Consider the following 21,514-nt stretch of genomic DNA (forward strand, 5'->3'; position numbering starts at 1 on the left):
ATCTGTTTTATATATTTTCACATCCAACAAAAACATACAATCATTCAGAAATATATACATACTTTTATATTTTATAGTATGAAATCATACGACATTATCTCTGTGTTCGATTCGAAAGACGAAAAAATTATCCAATTCGTCCAACATCATGTAAAAGGATAAAGTAGTCAATCCTCAGAAGAACGAATCCGACGACCTTTCGTACTTTTAACTAAAATTTGTATAATTGTATGTTTTTAGTACTTCAAAACTATTTCTATAATTTTACTTTTTAGAAGTCTAAAATTATTGTAAATGCCTTATTGTTCAATTAAATTTGAAAGTTAATAATTTAAATAGCATTCGTGAAAGTTTCAGAAAACTGTTTGCTATTATCTGATATAGTTATAACTTATTATTTCTTGTTGGTCCCTTGATTAATGTTAACACCTATTTTCTTATGAGGTAAGGCTTAGTATGTCAACAAGATACTAGAAGTAATCTAGCTTTAGGAGGGCGGAGTGTTGCCGATTGATTTTTACCCTCGGGAAATAATCCCTGCAGACCCGGTTCACAAGTATAGAAACTTGTGGGGTGGCTTAATCAATCTGTCGTCCGTAGAGCGTAAAAGTGCTAGCCGGATGACTTCTAGTGAGAGAAAGTAGAGAGAGAAAGAGAAGTGAAGTCTCAGCTCTCAAAGTTGTCAGAATATCTGAACTGTGTAAAATGACGACCCAAGGGGTCTATTTATAGTGTCAGATCCACCAGATTGCTTGGGGACACGTGTCAGATGATGATATGTTCTGTTACTTGTGATCCGAAATTTGCGCTGAAGGTGGCATTCTCCGGCCAGGGCTTACGCGCTAGGCGGCCTTCAGGGCTTACGCATGACGGAGCAGCCTGTACAACGGAAAACGCTGGACGGTTAACTCCATAAAACTGTTGTTTCCAGCCTTCCTGATGCTACTTTTATGCGGCTATTATGCCTTTTATGTGTGTATACGATAGGATACACCATTAAGTCCCCCCAGTTTAATGAGTTAAGCATTTAAAAAATGATTAAGTTGTTAAACTTGTAATAACGCATGCCAAACCAGCCTGTTCATTGCCCACTTGCATCGGGGATAACATTTTAGGCATTAAATGCAGATGGATTTTACTGACGCTGTTATGATTAATTTTTTACGGCTGAGATCTTCCACGCGCCTCCAGCTGTAAAAAGTGCTATTTCGTACCCTTCGTTTAAACTCACCCCTACACGTGTCTTAATCGTGGCCATAAAAATTGCATCGATGAAATCCTATAAAAACTGTCATAACCTTGTTACCATCACTTTTTTACTTTTGCCAAGATCTAAAAAGCATATTTCTCCCCCAAATCTTCATCGCCTTCTTCAATCTTCAACTTTTTAAGGTTTACCGTCTTCCAAGGTCAGTACACTTCATCTTACTGCTATTTTTTTCTTATTGATATCTTTTACTGTATTATCATGGCTTCTACACGGAGTACTGGCCAAGAGCACGCTAAGCCTTCTTCGTCAAATACCGCTGACATCCCAGAAGTTAGCACGATGGCTTCATCATTGACAAGTGAATATTTAGATGGCTTAAAGATTGCCTTCCGCCATCTCAATCAATACAACCATGTTCTTCCCACCAATAGACAAACTGCTGACAACCCTCATGAGGGGAAAATTACTTTATACGCCTTACAAATTACTCACAGCAACCTCCGTGTTCCCCTTACTAACTTTCTTCTTCGCCTTCTTAGATATTATAAGGCCTGTCTTAGTCAGATGCATCCCCACGGCCTTCAAAAAATCATCCTTTTTGAAATGTACTGCAATGCTATTAATATAAAGCCTCACATTAAAGTTTTTATCTCTTTGTTTAGAATTCGCACAATTAGTGATTGCTGGCTCACTATTGATAGTAAGAAAAATAATCATTTTGTTGGTCCGAATAGAGTTTCAAATTTGAAGGACTGGAAAAGTCCATTTTTCTTTGTTGATGAGACCGTTATTCCGGAAGAGTACTCCGTTGTTCGGGAATGGGGTGCTATTGATGCTGGTATAGGAAAGGGCGTTAAGATTTCTCCCTCGGAGCAGCGGATAGTAAATAGCTTGAAAGAGCTCCGTCTTCCGCCCAGATCATACGAAAGGTATGAGGGAATTCTTGTGCTGTGCAAAGTGAGTCAAGAATGGCCAAGCAATTTTGTGCCAGTACTTCGTGAGAAAAACCAGGGTAGGATGTGATATGATCATCCTATTATATATATAGATGTGTGTCTATTGTTTGTTATGTTTACTTATATTGCTGTTTATGTATAATTTTTGCAGCCAACTCCGTGATGCAGGTTCGCTCTGCTCTTTTATCCGCTGATCTTGATGATGATGTAGAGGTCACTGCTCGTGACAAAACTGCTGAAGAGCTAGAGGCGGAGAGAGTTGCAGCTGAAACTAAAGCTGCTGCTGATGCTGCTACTGCTGAAAAGGGGAAAGAAATTGTTGTGAGCAACTCAGACAGTGAATCCGGGTCTGAACATACAGACACTGAGCGGACAGCGGATGATACCACCACCGCCGATCAACAAACATCGGGGTCAGTCGACATCATGGGTGAAACTAACCCCACTCCTCCTCCAACCCAAAAGACAAGAAAGAAGAGCATAGGCTCTAAAAGGGCGAAGAGTACAGAGGAGGGCAAAAAGCAGAAACGCAGGAGAAGTATGTCCATTCTGTGCTTTCTTGAAAATGCTCATGTTTTTGCGTACAACTGTTATGTTTGTTCATAATGCTAATTTGTTCTTGTTAGTGATTTTAGCATAGTCGGATGATAGCCAAGGGAAGGCCGCGGAGGACGGTGAATGGAGGACGGAGGAGAATCTTGAAAGTGAAGGAGAGAAGGGCCTGAAAACACCTGACCCAAACTTTACTCCATTCGATGAATCTGAATTTCATGAAGATAGGCCGGAAGGCAACTCTGCTTATCATTCTCCTCCTCCTAATATCACTAACCCAGCTATTACATCCTCCAATGTTCAAGAGCCAACTCTTCCTGCTCATGTGAGGGCATTGCAGGCCATCATTGCAAACCCTGCCACTAAGGATAAAGAATTTGCAACTCTTCTTCAGGTATGAATGATAAGATCTTCTGCATGTATATGTTTGTAATTTATTGATGTGAGTTGCCTGAAAGTACTCATAAAAATTTTTTCTTGTACAGGGTTGTGTTATCCCTGAGCTGAAACCCCAATTCACTGCTCTCCGTTCTGATCAACTCAGGGAATCAACTATGGCAGCTCATGTACTGCTAACCAATCATCTGGACTATGTGCTGCAACTACAGAAGCATCAAGAGTCTATTCTTGCTATAGCCCGTAAAGACATAACTGAAGGTGCAAATGCTCGTAAAAGAGCTGCTGATGCTGAGCGTGCCCTAAGTGATGAGCAGAAAATAATAAAGGCTAAAGAAGTTGAGCTAAAAAGTGCTCAAGATGTTGCTGTTGTTCTACAAGGGGAAAGGGATGCTGAGAAGAAAAGACTTGAAGAGGAGCAGGTGAAAGTGGGTGAGTTGGAGAAGCAGCTGAATGCAGAGAGGGAAAAATCTGCTGAGCTTCTCCGGAGGGCGGAGAAAGGCGAATGTAATTTTGCTGAGCTTAAGAAGGGTATACCAGGTCTGACAGCTAAGGTGCTTGGATCCAGTCTTGTAGGGAATCCCTACAATGATTATGTTGATGCTGCTTGCACCCATGCTATTGCTGATGTGACCGGCAAGCTGTTTAAACGCCTTGCTCCCAACAAGACCCCTTCTGCTGCTATTGCCAAACTTATGCCTCCTGGTACTCAGAAAAAGGTTGATGAGACTAAAGACAAATTGATAAATTTGAAGATAAACGTTGATGATGAAGTATGCAGCAAAGAAGATTCATCTGCTCAAGATGTGATTAGCGTGCAGTTTGATTGATTTTTGTAAAAATGTCAAACAATGTTTTGTAATAAATTTCCTTCTGACCTTCACATTATATACATACTGACTTTATTATGATGACTACGTATGTTTACATGCTTGTTGCAAATATTTTGATGCTTAATGCTTTAAAACCAATCGATTATGCACCTGAGCATAAAATTTCTATACACAATTGTGCAGTGTATAATTGAGCAAATCATTTTGAAAAGTGTATAAGTTAATTCATATGTAGACGCCTTGTAGTATTAAGTTTTGCTAAATGAATATGATGTCTGAATTCTGTTACACACTTTCCGTCATAAAATTAATGAGGAAGAATTATGAAGTGTTTTAGAAGAATGATTACAAATCAATAGACTCTCCATCTTACGCCTTCCGTCATAAAGTATATGAGGAAGAATTGCTAATTATTTTGCCTTCATACATAAAATATAGAACTTCGTTCCAACCAAATTTAAACTTTAATCTTTATATATTTCCGACACGATAAGTAATATTTGTTAAGTTAAATTTCAAGAATTTTAAACTATGTTCATACATTCATTCAACCTCGACCAAGTTCCAACGATTCATGAACCATTAAACGAATATGATTATATATGTATATGTGTATATATATTATAACTTGAAACGTAAACAAAATATTAGATTAAATACTTTATATGATTGTATCTGTTTCAAAATGTTTATCAATGGAATTAGAAGATAAGATCAAATGATTGAATTATCAGATATATTGAATTATTATTACAAGTCTCTGTTGAAAGGCCCACGTTGATTTGAGAAATCTTTCCATTTTAACAATATTCGGAATAGTTGGTAAAAGTGAATTGCCAAAGTGTCATTTACGAGAGATATTCAAAAGTTAGTAATTGTTTCTGTTTAAAATTCAAAAGTGTACTTTACTTGATTTACTCGTGTCTCTCAATAAATCAACTCGTTAGTTTTTATCTTAAAAACATTACATTTTAGTAAAAATTACATTTTTACTACGCACGTAAATATAATATAATATTTAATTAATTCTATAGATTAAATAATATTTATATTATATTAATGGATATTATACGTGGTTTTGAAAGAAAAAAAAACCATTAGTCAGGGATATATTAAAGTGTATTTCATACGTGGTTTTGAGAAAACCATGTGCTATATTTTTTGTACGCTCGCTCGCATGATGCCTAAAATGAACGCATGATGTCCAAAGTGAGGATATGTCTATAAAACTCGTTCAGTTGTCTGACCATTTCATATCTCAAACTCTCTCGATCACTTTCTCACATATATTTAATATATTATTATTATTATTATTATTATTATTATTATTATTATTATTATTATTATTATTATTATTATTAGGATTAATATTATTATCCATCTTAGGGTTAGGAGTGTTATTATTATTAGTATTATACATAAAATACTACGACGAGGTCATGAACGAATTATTTCAAAAATGGATTTTAGGAGCGGGATAGGGCTAAGGAAATTATGGGTTATAGCTATGGAGGTGATGGGTATGGTTCATAGGTATGCTCGTAAGATCAAATTTAGTGTTGGTCATCTCCGTTGCGTTTACGTACCTCTCCTGCAATATTGAATCTCAATATTGATACGTGAGTACTCATAATTTAATTTTTACATACTAATAGTGTATCCTTGACTAGTGCTTGAGAATATAGGATTATGCATGCTTGTACTTTTGATATTGCCCTTAGTTAGGTTATGTGGAATCTCGAATTAGTTACACCTGCGATTGAGATAAAGTATAAGATATGCATGTCGTTGGAAAGCTAGCGAAAAATTAAGAACTTTTCATTTATATGTCGAATGGATTCGATGAACGGATTAGAAGTTATAGTCAATTGAATTTTTGATATTATTATTAAAAATGATTATTTTCATCGTCGTTATTAACATCGTTCTAGTTTCTATCAAATTATTATTATTATTATTATTATTATTATTATTATTATTATTATCAATAAAAAGTAATATCATTAAAAAAATTGATATTTTTATTATTATTACTATTATTAAAGTTATAATTAGTATTATTCTTATTATTATTAATCATTAAAATAGTTATTAGTAATATCATTATCATAACATTTATTATTATTAGTATTATAATATTAAGTAACACTTAATTATTATAATTACTATTATTATCATTAAAATGAACGCGATATAAAAGACGATTTAAAAACTATTAACAAATTGATTAGGAAATAATGAGTATGAGTATCATGATGAAATTTAAAGATATTGATTTAGATAAAATTATCATTTTCCATTATTTTTATCACTATTATTATTATAAGTATTATTAATAATATTAAAAATATCATCTTTATAAAAATTATTATTTTTAATAGGAATATCATTGTTAATATAAAATTTCATTATTAATAAGAATTATCATATTGTTATAATACCAATTTTCGTAAATATAAATATTATTATTATTATTAGTAGAATAATATTAATTATTAATACAAAATAATACAACTTTTACTTATTATTATTATCAATGTTATTTTATCAAATAAAAATATAATACAAATAATATAATTACCTTAATAAAACCTATCGTAATATTTTTATGATATTCAATGAACTTTATAAATTTTATTATCTAAGATATAAAAGTATATTTCTATATAAAGTTTTATTTATTAATAAATAAATTATATTATTTACTCTAATAAATCTTTTAAAAATATTTAAAAATATAAAATGACGATATTTAAACTATATAATAATCATGTATAAATTTTGGAAATTATTTTGAGTCAAATTGACTTTTGTTAACTTTTGCATATTAGTCTCGAGCATTAGGATTGTGGTACACTATGACTTGACTTAATTTGATAGACAAATATTCACCAACATATAAATATATACAATTAATTTAGGTTCATGAATCCGAGGCCAACCCTATACTTGCTCAATGTCGCCATATGTATTTTTACTACAAAATACATTAGGTGAGTTCATTTAATCCCTTTTTACTCATTTAATTTTTGGGCTGAGAATACATGCAAATGCTTTATTAACTGTTTTACAATATCTATATGCGTGAGTTTCATTTACCTTTTTACCCTTTATATTTTTGGGCTGAGAATACATGCGTAATTTTTATAAATGTTTTTACGAAATAGACACAAGTAATCAAAACTACATTATATGGATGAATGATCGAAATCGAATATGCCCCTTTTTATTAAGTCTGGTAATCTAAGAATTAGGGAACAGACACCCTAATTGACGCGAATCCTAAAGATAGATCTATTGGGCCTAACAAACCCCATCCAAAGTACCGGATGCTTTAGTACTTCGAAATTTATATCATGTCCGAAGGAGGATCCCGGAATGATAGGGGATATTCTTATATGTATCTAGTTAATGTCGGTTACCAGGTGTTCACCATATGAATGATTATTTTTGTCTCTATGCATGGGACGTATATTTATGAGAACTGGAAATGAAATTCTTGTGGTCTATTAAAATGATGGAAATAAATGATTATGATAAACTAATGAACTCACCAACCTTTTGGTTGACACTTTAAAGCATGTTTATTCTCAGGTGTTAAAGAAATCTTCCGCTGTGCATTTGCTCATTTTAAAGATATTACTTGGAGTCTTTCATAGCATATTTCGAAGAACGTTGCATTCGAGTCATTGAGTTCATCAAAGATTATTATTAAATCAATTTATAGTTGGAGAGTGGATATTATGAAATGGTATGCATGCCTGTCAATTTTCGATGTAAAGAAAGATTGTCTTTTAAAAACGAATGCAATGCTTGTAAAATGTATCATATAGAGGTCAAATAACTCGCAATGTAATCAACTATTGTGAATCTTTTATAATGTATATGAACGGGTCCTTTCAGTTGGTATCAGAGCGGTGGTCTTAGCGAACCAGGTCTGCATTAGTGTGTCAAACTGATAAGTTGTTAGGATGCATTAGTGAGTCTGGACTTCGACCGTGTCTACATGTCAAAAGTTTTGCTTATCATTTCTAGTCGGAAATCATCTGCTTATCATCCTTAGGAAATTACCTGCTTATCCTTATTAGTCTAGACACGTCTTGCTACATTAATTGCATGAGTAGTGTATAGACAAAATTCATACCTTAGCGTATCTGCTAAATCATATCTTATCGTATCTGTTACTGTAAACTTTGCCTGAAATATTCCGTAAATTCCTCCGCAATCTACGGAATCTTTTGCTCTATATACATAGATATTCTATGTAATTAGAATACCACCCGATAGCCAGAAAAATCATTTCATATCAAAAAAAAAAATCCTTTATTCAATCGTACGAAATGGAATTCATCATTAGTTCGAGTCCCTCGGGTTACGAAATGAAATTCCACTCGAGTTCCGAAAGCAGTGTGACCGGAATGGATCAATCGATTAGCCATCATCTATTCTGGATGAATTAGGGATGGGTTCGTAGTCTACTTGGTCATTGGAGACAAGAAGAAAGTGATCCCTTCCATCCACCACATTGCCCTCTTGGCGAAGAACCTGAAGCACTTACCAGTGAACCTGTCCGAGACACCATTTTCTCTCTCATTTCCAGAGTGTCTCGTCATGATTATATATTATCTCAATTTTTAGATCTTATTCATCCGCTCGTCCGAATCGACAATCATCCCGGTGTAATAGAAGAAGTCAACGAGCTTCGCGCTCGGGTAGTGGCTTTGGAGAATATGGTGCAGAGATTACAAACACCAGCAGCAGCATCAACAGCATAACCAGTACCACCATTATCAACGCCAACAGTACCATTACCACCTCCAACCACAACCGCATCGTAAACCTCAACTTGAGCATCAACGTCATACGCACCATAGATACCAAGGAGTACCAACAACAATAACTGACGAAGTATTAATTCATAACTTCATTAGAGAAACATTCCGCGGCGATTATGTAATCTCTAAAGTCTTATAGATTATCTAATCTAGCCTTAACCATAAATCAGTTAAGCAAACCAAAATGATAGAAGGAAGAGTAGAAACCCTGACAAAAATGGTGTGTGATTAACCAGCTAAACTTGTTTTTACCAATAGCATCATCAGCACCGTCAGCGTCACCAGCATCGTCAGTGCAGTCAGCATCAGAATCAACAACATCTATAATATCACAAACTACGTCAGTTCAAGAATCACTGTGGACATCATTACGAATCAATAACGCTTATATTGTATCAACGAGTTATGAAGAATTAACTCATTCCCTCTTTAGAAATTATATGTATATTTTATATATATATATATATTTTGAAATAAAAATAAATCTTTCCGTGCTAAGCTATTGTGTGTGAATCTTAACTACTCGGTTAATTCATATTACAAATATGCAATAATGTACGTCATTCCCGCAACTTAACCATCGTTGACTACAATCTCTGTCTCAATTCAACAAATTCCAATTCCTAATAAATCAAGTATAGATTTGATTTTACACTTTCATCATCGATGTACCCAAAACTTTCCAGATACCATCATTCGTACTTTGCGAAGTTCACAAGAATTTAACAAAAACCAACATCACTCCTCAACATATAACGAAGTATTGATTCATAATTTCAATATTATTGAAGAAATACTTATGTAATCTCTAAAGCCTTTAAGGGATTATTCAATTCTAGTTCTAGCCGTAAATCGAATGAGTTTAGTTTAGTTTTAACTCATTAAAATCTATGTTACATCTGAAGAGAATATATACATGTATATTTTCATAAAGACTATAATAAAATTCTTTTGTACAAAATATTAATTGTGAAATTTTTTAACGCGTAGGTAATACCCGAGAGATATATATATATATATATATATATATATATATATATTCACAATTAATATGTTACATTCTTTGAATCTGATTAAGCAAATTATCAACTATACTTCCTACTTTCACAATAGTATACATACTTTCAAAGAAATCAAAACAACCATATTCATTCAAACTCAATTACATATTCTGATTTTGAAACCTCAGAATTCAATTCGAGATATAACCGGTACCATCACTTTTAGATTCCTACATCTTTCAAAGCTATATTTTGACTTCAAAACTGTGTTAGAACATCAAATGTATATTAACGATTACAATCTGTGTTCAAACCCTTCGAAAATTTCTGAAGACGCTTCAAATGATGAGCAATCGAGATGATGATTCAACCACATGTTACCCACAGTTATGTACCCGAAAAACTCTTGAAACCAAAGTAAAAGTTTAAACAACATATCCGCGTCAGATTCTTTGGCATTTATTAGCAAAAATAACTTTGCAATTCCTTTTCAAAGTAGCCAGTTTTGTCACAGCTCCAGCAAGTCAACTTCGACTTTTCAGTATTATAACCTTGAGATATACACCATCGTTACCGGGGAACCTTTTACATTCCACCACATTATTAGCAGATGTAACAACAACTTCATTACCCTTTGACTTTAGCCTCTCCAAAAAGTCAATATAGTTATTCATTGAAACCCCATCATTTACTCATTCGCATCTTGTAACGAGAATTGCCATACGAATCATCGGGAATTAGCAATCAGTATTTTGGAATCTCACAGTATGTCTACGCCAACAGTTATATGTGCACATATAACGTGTATCTCCTGGACTTACATACTTGAATATGAAGTTTCTGAAAAACACCCTGAACTGCGGAATAGTTTTCGAAATATTGATGAAGCAGTAAAAACTATAAAACGACCTTAACAGTAAAAAGTCAGATGATAATGAATAGTGTGCTGGCAAAGCGCAGAAAAAGAGAAGTTTTGGAACTGGAAAACGGATTGAGCAAAGTATGAAGGAGGCTGTGGACAAATTACAAAGACTGAACCTGACTTTAAAGGATCCAAATGATTCAGTACCTGCTGAAGTCATTAACGAATACCTTGCTCCTGACTCTAAACCCTTGCGGACAATATTCTTCATCATCCTCTGATATTAGAAATTCTAAAATATCATCGTATCTTTCATTATAAATATCCTCCATATTTCTGAAGATATCTTCTTAATTTTTCTTATTTGAAATCATTTACCTCTTCGCGCTATCTGTATTACATCATAAAAGAAACTATTTTAGTTTCTAAATTCTGAAACATTCAAGTTTAAAATAGGAATATTTTGAAGTAGTGTTGGGAACTGAAGCATGAATTAGTAAAATATAATGACACTTGATCAACGTGATTATATTACAGTAAGTTATGCTGAGTTTTTAAATGGAACGTGATGATTCACAGATCATAACATCATCATGTGCCATGTTATACGACTCTTGTATTCTATTTAACCTCTAAAATATCAAGAAAATATTTCTTGATGATTCGGCCTTTTCCAAGGTATTCTAGTAATTTGACAAGTCAAGATCGTGCCATCACAATTTCCTTTAGAACATTAACAATGTTCATTCCGAAATTCATATCTGTGAATTCTGGACCAATACAAGTGGTGCTTAATCGCAAGAAGAAGAAACGAAAGGACAAAACTCCGAAATAGAAATTGGGGTATAAATTGCAGCAAATAAAAGAGAGCATTAACTGTGAATGATAATGATTATAGAAGACAGAAGCAGAGACTTGGAAATATAAGGGAACATATAAAGCCCAACGATAAATCAGAAATTATAAACCATATATATCGATGCATATAGCAATATAAAGACACGAGAGAACTAGAAACACTATAAACCCAATGAGTATAGTAGAAGTAAATAGATTCTTCCGGCGGTAGATGAAAAAGAAGAATGACCAATATGAAAGTTAGAAGTATATCGAGAATCAGAACTGGATGGAGCATATTGATGAATACTTTAAAATATGAGTTGAGGGAGAAAGAATAGAAGGTGATGAAACATGACTAGGAACTTAGAAATCAACAGATTTAACTCACACAATGGCGAAATAAGTGAATCAAACCCTCTAGTGAATAGGTTAAGTTTTTTTTTTTGATTAATTTAGTCAAACCACAACTAAATCAAGTGTGATTAGATCAACACCTAGAGCTATTATTCACCACCTGGGTGATTTGGACTAAGAGAGAATCGGAGGAGCTCACTAGATCTGAGTGTGTGTAACAAATGAGAGGCTTAACCTAAAATGAAGAACATAAGACTTTATATACCCCTGCTGTTGACTCACCCATACGATTCATTCATCACACGTACGAGTTGGCTTCATTAGCCGTACGGGTGATCACTCACTCGTGTCTTCCCATTTAGGTTGTAATTGTGACTTAGCTCAGCATCAACCGTCCGTATGAGCCTGTCAGCCGTATTAGTGAGGCTTCACTCGTACGTCTGACTAAGTCTAACATAGTCAAACATCTAAATCTCATTCCTGCAGTTCCTGTAACCACATATAAACACGGATAGGATAATAACAAGCAATCATGGTGGCCTGTAAACTGTTGTACCTGCAATGGACGTGGGTAGATGTCTAGGGACTTGCATAAAATGCATCAACAGAAGGTGTGAGTTGTAAGGAAACGAAGGAGGTGAATTTATAAGAAAATCTATGACAGAACAATTAAAATGGACGATCGCATTTAAAGCGGATCTTAATTCCCTTGATTATCGGAGAGTCAAATCTTATTAAGAAGATTTTCTTCAAATCCCTTGAAATCTGGGAATCAATCATATCTACGTCAAATGATAAGATGAATCTACACTTACTCATTTCACTCTTCTATGTTAGCTTCATTCGTACTCTTCATATAAATGGATTGTTTATCCAAATTATTCGTTGATGATAAAACTCTAATTTTCAGCCCGTGTGCATCATGAAAACATACTTATTATCATTCACGACCTTTCCACTCAAATTTCGGGACGAAATTTCTTTAACGGGTAGGTACTGTGACAACCCGAAAATTTCCAACCAAATTTAAACTTTAATCTTTATATGTTTCCGACACGATAAGTAATATTTGTTAAGTTAAATTTCAAGAATTTTAAACTATGTTCATACATTCATTCAACCTTGACCAAGTTCCAACGATTCACGAACCATTAAATGAATATGATTATATATGTATATGTGTATATATATTATAACTTGAAACGTAAACAAAATATTAGATTAAATACTTTATATGATTGTATCTGTTTCAAAATGTTTATCAATGGAATTAGAAGATAAGATCAAATGATTGAATTATCAGATATATTGAATTATTATTACAAGTCTCTGTTGAAAGGCCCACGTTGATTTGAGAAATCTTTCCATTTTAACAATATTCGGAATAGTTGGTAAAAGTGAATTGCCAAAGTGTCATTTACGAGAGATATTCAAAAGTTAGTAATTGTTTCTGTTTAAAATTCAAAAGTGTACTTTACTTGATTTACTCGTGTCTCTCAATAGATCAACTCGTTAGTTTTTATCTTAAAAACATTAATTGGTAACATAACTACTATTATTTAAAAACTATGAAATGTAATTGGAATTGAAAGACTAAATATTATATCAGTAAATAAATATTTCAAACATTTATATATTATGTACAAATTTAGAATTTTAAATAAAAATATATATATATTTTTACTTAGTCATAAAACGTCTTAATTTAAAATAACATATTTTGATGAACAACGAGTCATTGATTTATAGAAGCAAATGACCACAACACTCAATTATGTAAGATACATTTTTATAAAGTAATTTATTGATGAGAAAGTCTAATTATTAATAAGGGTACACGTCGCGTAACGTAAAAGGCTAGTTTTCTAAACGTACTAAAGTGCGCTCGAAAAACCGAAAGTGGTACATGAGTTATGAGATCACATCCGTGTCATTTTAGTAAAAATTACATTTTTACTACGCACGTAAATATAATATAATATTTAATTAATTCTATAGATTAAATAATATTTATATTATATTAATGGATATTATACGTGGTTTTGAAAGAAAAAAAAAACCATTAGTCAGGGATATATTAAAGTGTATTTCATACGTGGTTTTGAAAAAACCATGTGCTATATTTTTTGTACGCTCGCTCGCATGATGCCTAAAATGAACGCATGATGTCCAAAGTGAGGATATGTCTATAAAACTCATTCAGTTGTCTGACCATTTCATATCTCAAACTCTCTCGATCACTTTCTCACATATATTTAATATATTATTATTATTATTATTATTATTATTATTATTATTATTATTATTATTATTATTATTATTATTATTATTATTATTATTATTATTATTATTATTATTATTATTAGGATTAATATTATCATCCATCTTAGGGTTAGGAGTGTTATTATTATTAGTATTATACATAAAATACTACGACGAGGTCATGAACGAATTATTTCAAAAATGGATTTTAGGAGCGGGATAGGGCTAAGGAAATTATGGGTTGTAGCTATGGAGGTGATGGGTATGGTTCATAGGTATGCTCGTAAGATCAAATTTAGTGTTGGTCATCTCCGTTGCGTTTACGTACCTCTCCTGCAATATTGAATCTCAATATTGATATGTGAGTACTCATAATTTAATTTTTACATACTAATAGTGTATCCCTGACTAGTGCTCGAGAATATAGGATTATGCATGCTTGTACTTTTGATATTGCCCTTAGTTAGGTTATGTGGAATCTCGAATTAGTTACACCTGCGATTGAGATAAAGTATAAGATATGCATGTCGTTGGAAAGCTAGCGAAAAATTAAGAACTTTTCATTTAGATGTCGAATGGATTCGATGAACGGATTAGAAGTTATAGTCAATTGAATTTTTGATATTATTATTAAAAATGATTATTTTCATCGTCGTTATTAACATCGTTCTAGTTTCTATCAAATTATTATTATCATTATTATTATTATTATTATTATAAATAAAAAGTAATATCATTAAAAAAATTGATATTTTTATTATTATTACTATTGTTAAAGTTATAATTAGTATTATTATTATTATTATTATTATTATTAATCATTAAAATAGTTATTAGTAATATCATTATCATAACATTTATTATTATTAGTATTATAATATTAAGTAACACTTAATTATTATAATTGCTATTATTATCATTAAAATGAACGCGATATAAAAGACGATTTAAAAACTATTAATAAATTGATTAGGAAATAATGAGTATGAGTATCATGATGAAATTTAAAGATATTGATTTAGATAAAATTATCATTTTCCATTATTTTTATCACTATTATTATTATAAGTATTATTAATAATATTAAAAATATCATCTTTACAAAAATTATTATTTTTAATAGGAATATCATTGTTAATATAAAATTTCATTATTAATAAGAATTATCATATTGTTATAATACCATTTTCGTAAATATAAATATTATTATTATTATTAGTAGAATAATAGTAATTATTAATACAAAATAATACAACTTTTACTTATTATTATTATCAATGTTATTTTATCAAATAAAAATATAATACAAATAATATAATTACCTTAATAAAACCTATCGTAATATTTTTATGATATTCAATGAACTTTATAAATTTTATTATCTAAGATATAAAAGTATATTTCTATATAAAGTTTTATTTATTAATAAATAAATTATATTATTTACTCTAATAAATCTTTTAAAAATATTTAAAAATATAAAACGACGATATTTAAACTATATAATAATCATGTATAAATTTTAGAAATTATTTTGAGTCAAATTGACTTTTGTTAACTTTTGCATATTAGTCTCGAGCATTAGGATTGTGGTACACTATGACTTGACTTAATTTGATAGACAAATATTAACCAACATATAAATATATACAATTAATTTAGGTTCATGAATCCGAGGCCAACCCTATACTTGCTCAATGTCGCCATATGTATTTTTACTACAAAATACATTAGGTGAGTTCATTTAATCCCTTTTTAATCATTTAATTTTTGGGCTGAGAATACATGCAAATGCTTTATTAACTGTTTTACAATATCTATATGCGCGAGTTTCATTTACCTTTTTACCCTTTATATTTTTAGGCTGAGAATACATGCACAATTTTTATAAATGTTTTTACGAAATAGACACAAGTAATCAAAACTACATTATATGGATGAATGATCGAAATCGAATATGCCCCTTTTTATTAAGTCTGGTAATCTAAGAATTAGGGAACAGACACCCTAATTGACGCGAATCCTAAAGATAGATCTATTGGGCCTAACAAACCCCATCCAAAGTACCGGATGCTTTAGTACTTCGAAATTTATATCATGTCCGAAGGAGGGTCCCGGAATGATAGGGGATATTCTTATATGTATCTAGTTAATGTCGGTTAGCAGGTGTTCACCATATGAATGATTATTTTTGTCTCTATGCATGGGACGTATATTTATGAGAACTGGAAATGAAATTCTTGTGGTCTATTAAAATTATGGAAATAAATGATTATGATAAACTAATGAACTCACCAACCTTTTGGTTGACACTTTAAAGCATGTTTATTCTCATGTGTTAAAGAAATCTTCTGCTGTGCATTTGCTCATTTTAAAGATATTACTTGGAGTCTTTCATAGCATATTTAGAAGAACGTTGCATTCGAGTCATTGAGTTCATCAAAGATTATTATTAAATCAATTTATAGTTGGAGAATGGATATTATGAAATGGTATGCATGCCTGTCAATTTTTGATGTAAAGAAAGATTGTCTTTTAAAAACGAATGCAATGTTTGTAAAATGTATCATATAGAGGTCAAATACCTCGCAATGTAATAAACTATTGTTAATCGTTTATAATGTATATGAACGGGTCCTTTCACACTCCTTCTGTGGGCAGGTTATAAATGTAATGTTTTACATTTGTCACGGGCAACACTTTATTTAAGAAAAATATAAAATTTATTGTTCGGTACTGTGCAATACATAAACGGTTGATGACGAATTTAGGTGGATCAAGCCTAATTAGTACGCCATGAATGTTTAATGTATGCAATTGCTTACATATGCACTGTAAAATAACCACAATGGTTCACAGTAAATTGTTAAACGTTGCTCTTCTTATAAAGCGAAAATATGTTCTTCAAATGCCAAACATGTGTATTTTGGCATGAATACAATGATTGTAAAAGACAATGTCTTCATAAAAATGCTAAAAAACTGCTCTGATAATAAATTGTTGTTCTTGATAACACGCTGAGATTTTCTTCTTCGCACGCCGAGCGCCCAGCGCTATCCGGCCTACACACTTGATTATGGAATGAAAAACTCCTGAACTTCATCATCACTAAACAACCGATCATGCTTTCTCTAGTTTACGTTGCCTTTTGGTAAGTTCACAAATGTGGATCTCTCCCTAGCCGGTGCCACATACTATGAATGTATGGCGGCTACTCCGTTAGGAGTTGGGAACCTGATCTCTGCATGAGCTGTCGATGTTATTGCTCCGAATTTAGCCAACGCTGCCCTTCCAAAAAGGACGTTAAATCGAGAATTTCCATCTTTGATTGTGAAATCAATTGTTTCTGTTCTCAACAATGGGAATGTGCCCATAACAACTTCCAAACGAATCTGCCCCATGGCATTTACCGGTGCTCCCGTTAATCCAGAAACTTTCAACCTCGTTTGCCTAGCTCTGCCCTGCACATGTCTTGGAAAAGTCTTCAAGTAATGCCAGTAAATGATGTCAGCTTCACTTTCCGTATTTGTGTAGATACAGTTGACAAACTTATTTGCTATCACTGCTGAAATGATCACTGGTTGGACGGACAACGCCCAATTCTGAATTGGCTGAAAGATAATTGGAGCATATCTCCAGCTGTCCAAATTGCTGTTTGTTGATTCACCCTCTTCATAATGACTGTCGTTGATCCAAACCATCCTAATTACAACTTTTGGAGTTGTCTCGCGCTCTGTGATCCGGTCTCCGTACTGCAGTTGGTTCCGATTAGCTCTTCCGCCATGCTGCTCTCTTCTGTTCTCTCCACGGTGTCCTCTGTTACCATCATTCCTTTGCCACACAAATTTCCTGCGAGGATCATTCCTCCTGTACTATTTGCCAGGCAACAAATGATTCAGTTCTCCTGCCTTGATTTTCGCTATGATTTCTCTCATCAAAGATTTGAAATTGTCTGTATCATGGCCCCAAGCCTCATGGAAATCGCAACACAACTCACTCTTTGGACCCTCCCTTTCCTCCATAGGTGCTGGAGCATTGAAAGTGGTCCGAATTGGTTCAGTGAAAAGGATTTCCTTCGGAGTTTTGGTAAGCGCCATGATCAACGGGTGTCTTTCTATTGGCCTTCTGTTGTGGTGAAAATCATTAGGGTGATTGTTTCCTCTCCATCCTCCATTTGAATTGTCATTCCTTCTCTGATTTCTGTCAAAATACCGTCCTCCGTTGTGCGGCTTGCTACTACTGCCAGTATCAAACTTGTTCAACCTACGCTCACCAGCTCGAACATGCCTCTGTGCAACCTCCAACGCTTAATGCAATGTTTTTGGCAAGTCATACCGTAATGCATGAACAAGTGCACTAAACCGCCGCTGGTCCAAACAGAAAATGAAACCAGATACAAGCTGTGATTCTGGACAATCAGGAATCTTCTGTGCTTCAAGTGTATAACGCTTCATAAAATTGCTCAAAGATTCGTTATGATGCATTGTGATCTCGTGTGCATCAAGATGTGTTAGAGTACAGCTCCGTAGATTTTGGTATTGCATCACAAATTTTGCTCTCAAATCAAGAAAACTTTTAATACTCCTTGGCGGCAAACTAGCAAACCATTCGCGTGCCATTTTCTGCAGTACCATAGGAAACATATGGCACGCAATTTCATCCTCCCAATGCTGCAACCTCATAACACCTTCAAACATAGTCAGAAAATCTTCCGGATCCATTGTGCCATCATAAACTCCAATTGTTGGTATAGCAAGATTTCTGGGCAATGGATAATTAGCAATTCGATCAATGAAACACTGTGTAGATTCTGCCATGGCTGGTGGCTTGGTGGCTTGCTCTCCAGTAATGAGGGCAAAGAAATTGTCCACGGCCACAGCACGGACGGCGGGCTGCGCCAAGCGTTGCTTATATTTTGCCGGAGCTGTCTGCTTAAGAATGTCATTTAAAAGAAACACTGCCTGCTTTTCTGACATGAACTCATCTTTGTCAATTTCATCATCAGAGTCATTATTATCATAGCTCAGGTCGTTATCATCCCCAGAATCATCAATAAGACTGCCCAGCTTGTCAAGTAGCCAGGATAACTTGTATTTTGACATAGATTGCCTTTTCATTATTTGCTTGTCTTTGCCATCCGCCACCCTCCGAAAAGGTATAAATGATGGACATCGCCGTGGTTGCATCAATGGTCGTTGCTCTGTATTAGTAACAAAATTTGGAAGTCTTTCTGCACTTTTGGTTGTTGTTTCTTCGATTACTGGCCTTTTTTCCGAATTAGTTGCCAAATGTTTGAGCCTTTCTGCAGTTTCAGCAACTGTTTCTTCAATCGTACCATCTAGTGGTGGAACAGGTACATCTTTAACAGTTATCATATCATCAGTTGATTGATTATTGACTGCTTTAAGTACAAATGGAGCTTCAGTTGTTTTTGTTCCTTTTTCGTTTCGTGTGTTCTTTGCATTAGTGGATGGCGCCATTGTTAACACCTATTTCCTTATGAGGTAAGGCTTAGTATGTCAACAAGATACTAGAAGTAATCTAGCTTTAGGAGGGCGGAGTGTTGCCGATTGATTTTTACCCTCGGGAAATAATCGCTGCAGACCCGGTTCAAAAGTATAGAAACTTTTGGGGTGGCTTAATCAATCTGTCATTCGTAGAGCGTAAAAGTGCTAGCCGGATGAATTCTAGAGAGAGAAAGTAGAGAGAGAAAGAGAAGTGAAGTCTCAGCTCTCAAAGTTGTCAGAATACCTGAACTGTGTAAAATGACGACCCAAGGGGTCTATTTATAGTGTCAGTTCCACCAGATTGCTTGGGGACACGTGTCAGATGATGATATGTTCTATTACTTGTGATTCGAAATTTAGGCTGAAGGTGGTGTTCTCCGGCCAGGGCTTACGCGCTAGGCGGCCTTCAGGGCTTACGCATGACGGAGCAGCCTGTACAACGAAAAATGCTGGACGGTTAACTCCACAAAACTGTTGTTTCCAGCCTTCCTGATGCTACTTTTATGCTGCTATTATGCCTTTAATGTGTGTATACGATAGGATACACCATTAATTAACAACATGAGTATTGTAGAGGAGTGGGTGAATACAATTCTTTTGTTTAACTTAACAGTTATCGTAGTTTAGTATTCAAGCAAATAATTTAAATAAGAGTCAAAGGTAATTTTCAACTGTTTATTCTTTATTGATATGAATCACAAAGAGCTACAACTATCCTTGGCGGAATGATAATTGGTTGATACAGATTATACCTAAGTTATAGCTATCGAGAATATCTTAAGTTATTACAAGTTTGAACTCTGAATAAAAAAACTCACACCACTAAATATTACAATAGTGGATACTTCTATTTATAGTAGTCCTATTATCCAGGTAATTGTTCCATTGTCTATTGGTACATAGATGTCTGTACTTGTGGGGACAATTTCATCACAGAGCGTGCTTTCTTCTTTCCTCTTTGGTAGTTATTTGCAGGAACACCCCAATTCGGTTTGACACCACTATTTGAATAAAGATATAGAATGTTGTGTTCCCTAGGCATTGAAAAATTATAACACATGTCTGCACATGCGTTAAATTCTGCATTCCATCGTGATCTTGTAAGGTCACTTGTTAGCCGCCGACACGTGTCCTTTTCTATTGTAACATCCCGTTTTTTCATCATACATGTTCGAGGTACGCGATTGATCTTTAGAATGTTCATACTTGGTTGTATAATTGTATAAATATGATTGTATGATGCGTGTATAAAGGGTACCAAGCATGTACGTGTTGCTTGTTTGAATGTCGAAGAAAACTGGACGTTGTTTGAGTTACAAGGTGTGTACGTACCTTTTTGACCCTAAATGAAATTTGAGTTGATATTTCAAAATCTTACCATTAGAAAGTAAATCTTATTACGTTTCCAACGATATTTAATTTATCAAAAATGAAGTTACGGTCAAAAAGTTATGGCCAAAATAAGTTGTTGAAGTTCGGATGAAATAGGCCATTGTCACGGCGCGACCAGAATGGCCACGGCGCGATAAATGCCTATTTTGAGGGTCAGAAAGCTTGAAAATGTGATCTAAAATCACCCTTTGGGCCACGGCGCGGAGGGTTTACTCCGCGGCGCGACAATAGGCACGATCTGGTGCTGTTCAGTCTTTTAATAAGTTAAATGAAGGGCAAAGTTGGTATTTCACATGTGAACGGGTTTTTGGCCATAAAACTGATCCCAATCTTATCCAAACCTCATTTTCTTCATTCTCTTTCCCTCGCACTCACACACCAAACCCTAGAGAGAGAGTAAAGGGTTTAGAGAGAGAAAGCTCGAATCGGGGAAGAAGAAGAGTGTTTTGGGTTGGGTCACAAGAGTTAAAGTTGTTCTCCTCGTTCACAGCTACGTTGTGGTAGTGATGGTAAG

The sequence above is a fragment of the Rutidosis leptorrhynchoides genome, chromosome 6, assembly GCF_046630445.1.
Source record: "Rutidosis leptorrhynchoides isolate AG116_Rl617_1_P2 chromosome 6, CSIRO_AGI_Rlap_v1, whole genome shotgun sequence".
Lineage (NCBI taxonomy): Eukaryota > Viridiplantae > Streptophyta > Magnoliopsida > Asterales > Asteraceae > Rutidosis > Rutidosis leptorrhynchoides.